At 46.7% G+C, this 6,675-nt stretch overlaps 1 long non-coding RNA gene across 1 annotated transcript; it reads right to left on the minus strand.

The window, feature by feature from the left end:
• Positions 1-780: 780 nt before the first annotated feature.
• Positions 781-6,043, minus strand: LOC122232776. The gene is made up of 3 exons (XR_006210171.1): positions 5,887-6,043; positions 2,575-2,721; positions 781-1,266 (listed from the first exon to the last, which is right to left on the minus strand). It is a non-coding gene; the product is annotated as an uncharacterized LOC122232776 (long non-coding RNA).
• Between the last annotated feature and the right edge of the window lie 632 nt (positions 6,044-6,675).

The following is a 6,675-nucleotide window of genomic DNA, read 5'->3' on the forward strand; positions in this document are numbered from 1 at the left end:
TCACCACTCATAACTGCTAGAGGAACTGAGGAATTTAGTCCCCAGATGGGCAACTCTGTCCCAGCTCAAACTCTTGCTTTGGGATAGGGAAAGAACACATTTTTTTGGAAGACACATGACTGTATCCATCATACCTACTTTGGAGGGTTATTGTAAGGGTCAAATGATATTCTATGCATAACATAGTACTTGTGTCTCATTCAGCTTTTGCTGTGGGGGAAAAAAAAGCAACCTTAACACTTAGCGTCTTAGAACGGCACTTAGATGCTAGAACAACAAGCAATTTAGCTCACAATTTGGGCTGGGTTCATTTGAGTGGTTCTAGTCTCAGATGATCTTGGCTTACTCATACCATTTCAGTAGGTTGCTGGTTTGGGTTGTGTTGGCAGGGGAGCTGGCTGATCTAGGACAGTCCCAGCTGGACCATCTTGTCTCTGCTCTACTTAATTTCTTATCCTCCAGCTGGCTAGTGACAGGGTTCCAAGAGAGTGAAGGGAACATGCACAAGGCCTGTTGGGGCTTAGAATTGGAACTGGCACCCAGTCGCCTCTGCCACATCCTGTTGACCAAAGCAAGTCACGGGGCTGATCAAGACTCAGGAGCAGGAAAATGGACTCCATCCCTTGTTGGGAGGAGATGCAAAGTCATATTGCCATGAGGTATAGATACGGGGAGGGGAATAATTAGCACCATTTTTGCAAACAATCTACCATAACTGGGCGCACAATTCATTTCGTAAATGATGCCTAATGTTAAATTATTAATCCATGAAGGCAAATGTATTTTTTTATATTGTCCAGAAATTTATTGAGTATGTACCATGGGTCAGGCGGTAGGCTAAAGATAGAGACTGGGTTTGGTGTGTTAGGCACTGAACTGCTCCCAAGAAGTCAAGTTAATTTTATATCATAAAAAGGGAAAAAATAAACTTCAGAATAAAAGCTGGTTCTCTACCCTTTGGCTCTTGAGTGATGCCCAGCGTCAACTTGTCATTTCCTGGGTACCTCTGATGAAAAGTAGCTCGTTAACCGTGACCCCCGTTGTTTTGTCGATGGTGTGGTCATCTCTCTGGGTCTGGGTGCATTACCAATGAGGTTTGTAGCCGCTGTGGCTTTGTCTGCTGGAGGGAGGCACTTTAGAATAAACCTGGATAGATCCAGCATGAACTGACAGAAGCCTTTGGAGAAAGAGAATAAATAGCCTACTGATTCGGAAGGCTATATGAAAGGAATCCTTCTTGCTTCAGTGTAAAACGACTTGTCTTGCCTGCAAGATGAATCAGAAGCATAAAGGATGATGAATGGGAGTGGTTTCCAAGCGCTGGGAAATATCATGGGCCCCACACTGAAGTTACATCTGGTGACTGCAGGATACATCTTGCGCCCAGTGACATCCACCTCTTTTCTCCCTAGGTACTTGTAGCCCTGCTCCCACCGTCTCGCTATCAAAACCAGTGTTCTTTTGCAGCTGAGAACCTCGCTGGGCACATGCTCTCTAGAAAACTCCCAAACAAAAGAAAATGCAAATTAAAGTCTGGATTAAATGCCCATGACAGGGGACCCTGGAAAAGTAAGCAAGCACTCCAGGCCTTTGCCTTGCCTCTCTCTTGCTTCGGGCATCAAAGCGACTTATAAAAGTAGTACACAGAGACTTTTGCATCAGGAAAGAATCACTCCTTGGGAGAGTTTCTTCCCAACGTTTTAGAATAAAAAATTTCAAATCTATGGGAGAGTTGAAATAATTTTATCCGTCACAAAGATGCTACCCCTTAATATTTTCTTTTTCTTGCTTTATTGCTTCTGTCTCAATCAACCCACCCTTCTTATTTTTCTGGTACATTTCAAAGTAAATTACAGTCATCAGCACACTTCAGCAGGAGCTTATTAAGACCACAGATGTCGGGGATCCATATCATATTCCCTGAATCACTAGCTGGGGGATCTGAACGTTTAATAATTATTAACCTCACTTCACAAGTGAGAAAACGAAGTTCAGAGGTGGGTCACAAGACCTGCCCAAGGCCCCGTAGCAAGTAGGTGCTAACGCTGGGATTTAAACCCACTCAGGGCATGTATACACTCTGAGCCCGTGCTCTGCCCATTCTGCTACAAAGGCTGCCTATGAGATCTGCTCCTGTCACTTCTCCTGGCCCAGAGCTGCCCATTGTAGCAGGGGCTCTGGGCTCCCAGCTTAGCGACTGTGTCTCTGACTTTCCTCAGTGCTTCTGCTCAGAGCGTGAGACTGTGGCTAGACCAAGGTATAGAGTCTGTGGTTTGGGCAGGGCTCCAACTCTACTTGTAGCCCTTGAACCCCGAGTTTTTGTATCTCTTGAAACCTGTAAAATGGGCACACTGATGGTTTCTGACTCATGGATTTAGTGAGATCGTTCATGGACATTTGTGAGTGCTGAAAAGAAATAGATTTTAGGATAGTATTCATTAATATGTACTTTCCTGTAAACCTCAGTCTATAAACTCGGGCAGGCAGAAAAATGGAACTTAATTGTTTTTCCTTGTAACCAAACTCAGTTTTAGTTTGAGCTCACATTTTACATTACATTCTTCAGAAACATACCTTAAAGTAAGGACTCAGGTAAAAGTGACATATGAAGAAGTGGTCCCAGGAAAATCTGATGAAAGTGAAGGCCAGTGAGACCCTCAACGGAGGGGGATGTCAAGCCAGGTCTCATGGAGGACAGCCTCTGCTCGGACCTGCAAGGTGCTGGGGACAGTGACAGTCACACATCAGAATGTTCCAGATTGGGGGCACATAAGCTGATGATTCTTATGTCCTTCTCTCCACCCCCGTCAAGCATTAGTTACAGGCTTTCCTGGGGGATGTAAATGCGTAGCCACTCTGGGTTCTCTGGTGGGCAAGGCCAAGGGGGTTCTGGAAGCCTGAGAGCAGCCCAGAGACACAGGTGCTGGCCATGGAAAATCAAACACCTGGGGAGAGTGTGTGCATAACGATGGTAAAGGGTCCGAGGGATGTAAATGGGACGCCAATAACAATTTAGGTTAGTTCTCATTGGGGTTACCTTGGGCGGGAGGAGCATACGTCGTACCAAAGCACGGCAGTGAGATGGGAATCAGATCCTTCTGTTCTAGTCCGTTCCCTCTGGCAACACCTGCAACATCCTGAACTGTCTGCTCTTGGCGCATCTGCCCATCTGGGTCACTGCTGGGTGAGTCTTTGTTTCTGACCCCCAGCTCGGCCTGTAGGAGCTCTTCTGTGGCTTTCACACCACTCTGGGATTTAGGAAACCGTCTCTCTCTGGGACTTGCTTCGAAACCTGGATTCTTCTTCTGCTCTGATGCCATTCTTAGGCACAGGAACCTCAGAAGGGTGGGTCTCAGGTTCACATGTCAGACCCATCCCGCGCTGGGCACCAAGAACTCAGGTCTTCCCCCCTCCTATTTGCAGGTGACACCCAAGGGAAGGGTTTCTGTAGGTGTCTGCTGCTCTCAAGTGCCTCAGCCTACCTGGGGATGCTTCCTTGGCCTGGGGTCAGGAAGGAGGGTGAGGAGAAGAGCTCCTTCTCAGGGTCCTAACACTATCGGAGTTCTGTGGTTCTCCTTTACTCTCTTCTCTTTTGATCCCTGTGGAGGTTTTCAGAAACTAGGGCGTCTTGTCCTTGCTAAACATTCTTCCAACTGGTTTATCAGCAGCCCAAGAGTGCTTCTCAAACGTTTGCATACATTAGAATCACCCGGGGGGACTTAATAAGGCTGCCACTTTGTGCAGGTCACACGTCCAGAGATTCTGCATCAGGAGAAAGACTGCAGAGCTCTCAAGCCAGGAGCCTGACTGCTTTATTGTCTACTCTTCTGTGTCAACTCTTTCTTAGGCAGAGTTGCCTTGCCAGCCATTTGCTGCCTGAATTGAGGGAAAGCAGGCGTCGTAAGGAAATGCAGCGTGGAAAACAACTCCAGTGAACACTCCAAAACACGTTGCTACTTCGCAAGGCTTTATCCCAACTCGTGAAGCACTTTCAAACATTTATTATAGGGGTGCCTGGGCGGCTCAGTCGGTTGAGCGTCCGACTTCGGCTCAGGTCACAATCTCACGGTCCGCGAGTTCGAGCCCCGCGTCGGGCTCTGTGCTGACAGCTTGGAGCCCGGAGCCTGCTTCAGAATCTGTGACTCCCCCTGTCTCTCCGTCCCCTCCCCAGCTCATGCTCTGTCTGTGTCTCTCAAAAATAAAAGTTGAAAAAAATTAAAACATTTGTTATAAACTGTTGGATTGCTTAGTTTTCGGGCTCCCTCCTTGCTTCCATGTCCTTATACAGACATCCCATTGTGATTTCTGCAATTCGGGGTGGACTTTTCTTCCCCTTCTGCAGCAACTGCTCCTTGCTAGATTGTTCTTTATGACAACCATGGGGTTGAAAATCCATTTGGCTATGGGTTCGTCCAAAAATTTATGCTGAGGCAGTGGCTATACACAAAACAGACAGTCGCTCTGGGGAAAGGGGGCAACTGAGCATTGTGGTCAAGCATATGGGTTCTGGGGCTGATGACCCTGCCTCCACCACTTTTCAGCTGTGTGATTTCAGGTAAGTTCATTTCTCTGAGTCTTGGCTCCTTCAATTGGAAACTGAGGGTAATAATATCAACCACCACAGAGGGGGGCTGTGAGGACTTGAATGAGCCAATGTAGGGAAAGTGCTTAGCACAGGAGATGTGTGGTGGTTACAAGTATCCATAACAGCAGGTGTTTCACGTTGGGGTGTTAGCCTGAGCTTTCTCCTGGAAGTTTTCCATTTGGGTACCCTTCATTGCCATTTGGCTGCAGATGGACTGGGTTTGAGAAGCAGTGGGGATTGGAGAATGTTAGTCAAGGGCAAAGGGAAGGGTCTAAGCTATTCTAGAGAAGGTCCACCACTTTACATTAGACCAGAAGTATCTTTGGGGGTCCCATGGGTTCGGACCTGGCTTTGTTAGAAATGACACCTGGCAAAGATCAGTGGTGAAGAGTAGACTTCAGTGGTTTTTAATTTTGTATTAAAGGGGTTGGAAAGTGTGGGGATCCACTTCATAGCAGCTACTTTTTATTGAGGGCCAACTATGTGCTAAGCTTCTAAGAACTTTACACACATTGTCTTGCTTCATCCTGTCTTAGCTCGGGTTGCCGTAACAAATACCATAGACTGGGCAATTGAAACAACAAGCATTTATGTGTCACAGTTCTGGGGGCTGGGAGACCAAGATCAAGGTGCCAGCTGATTTTAATGTCTGTTGAGGACCTGCTCCCTGCTTTAGGGATAACTGCTTTCTTGCTGTGTCCTCACATAGTAGAGAGAGAAAGAGGAAGCAAGGTCTCTCCTCTCTATTCCTATAGCGGCACTAATCCCATCATGAGGACTCTACTCTCATGACCTACTTACCTCCCAAAGGCCCCCATCTCCAAATACCATCTCATCGGGGATCAATGTTTCAACATATGAATTTGGAGGTGGGGAGAAACATTCAGTCTGTAGCACACACATCATTTTATAGCACATCCCTACAACAACGACCCTATGAACTAGATCCCATTCTGACCCCCATCTGAGAGATGAGAAAGCTTGGCTTTGGAACGGTAACTAACTTGCCCAAGTTCAGGTGGCTATTTGGGGACAGTGTCAGGATTTGAACCCAGGTCTGGCTCCAGATCCCACAGCCTCTTCACTCCTTTATCCAATGCTTTCCATTGACAGGTGAACCCTTCTTTCTCCAAACAACCCTTGAAAGCAGTGGGTCTTAGATTTTTTGAGAATCCGATTGAACTCATGGGTCCTCATGGATCCTAAAATGTCCTAACTACTAAAGCTGTGTCAGTTGGGAGTGCCCAGTTCAATGTCAGTTTCTTCCAGCTCAGATGTCTCTCTTGGGGTGTCAGCCTTACCTTGCAGTCTTCGGGTGAATAGCACAGGGATCAGAACCAAGCCAAACATACAGGGAAACATCACAGCAGGACCATCCATCCGTTGGCTGGAATTACATTGTCATGACCTTGGCCAAACCATCTGACGTCTTCAAGCCTCAGCTTCCTCATCTGTAAAGTAAGATTGTAATAGTACCTACTTCCAGGTTTCGTGGAGCTTTAATGAGATACGGTATGTGAAGCTCTTAAAAGAGAGGCTAGTGCATCAGAAGTTCTCCAATAAGTGTTGGCTGTGATATTATGATTGTTAGTCCAGAAACAATAGTCCCCATTGCTTTCCCCCTTCTATCATTCATAACGTTTTTTGACTATGGATTGTGGCTCTTCACCAAGTCAGTGAGCTCTCAAGGGCAGCCGGACTGCTCAGGATTAGATTTCAAATGTATTCCTCTCCAGCTACGTGACCTTGAGTAAGCCCCTTCACATTCCTGAGCCTCCGTTTCATTTCCAGCAAAACGGGAATTAAAATAGCACCTACCCTGCGATATGGTGCGTGCATGTACGACATGCTAGAACAGTACCTGGAACGCAGTAAGGGCTAAATAAATGTTAACTATTATTGTTATTATAGCCACTGGCATTATTGGCCCTCATCCTGTCCCACTGAGAGCTGAGCTCACAGATTTTGCTCAATAAATGCTGGTTGGCTGACAGGTGACCCTTTCCAGGTCAGATAATCGATTATACTCCAGTCAGTGGGTTTCCTCTTCCTGGGAAGGAGCGCAGGCCCTGCTGTAATACATAAAGCAG

Source organism: Panthera tigris, chromosome D3, assembly GCF_018350195.1.
Source record: "Panthera tigris isolate Pti1 chromosome D3, P.tigris_Pti1_mat1.1, whole genome shotgun sequence".
NCBI lineage: Eukaryota > Metazoa > Chordata > Mammalia > Carnivora > Felidae > Panthera > Panthera tigris.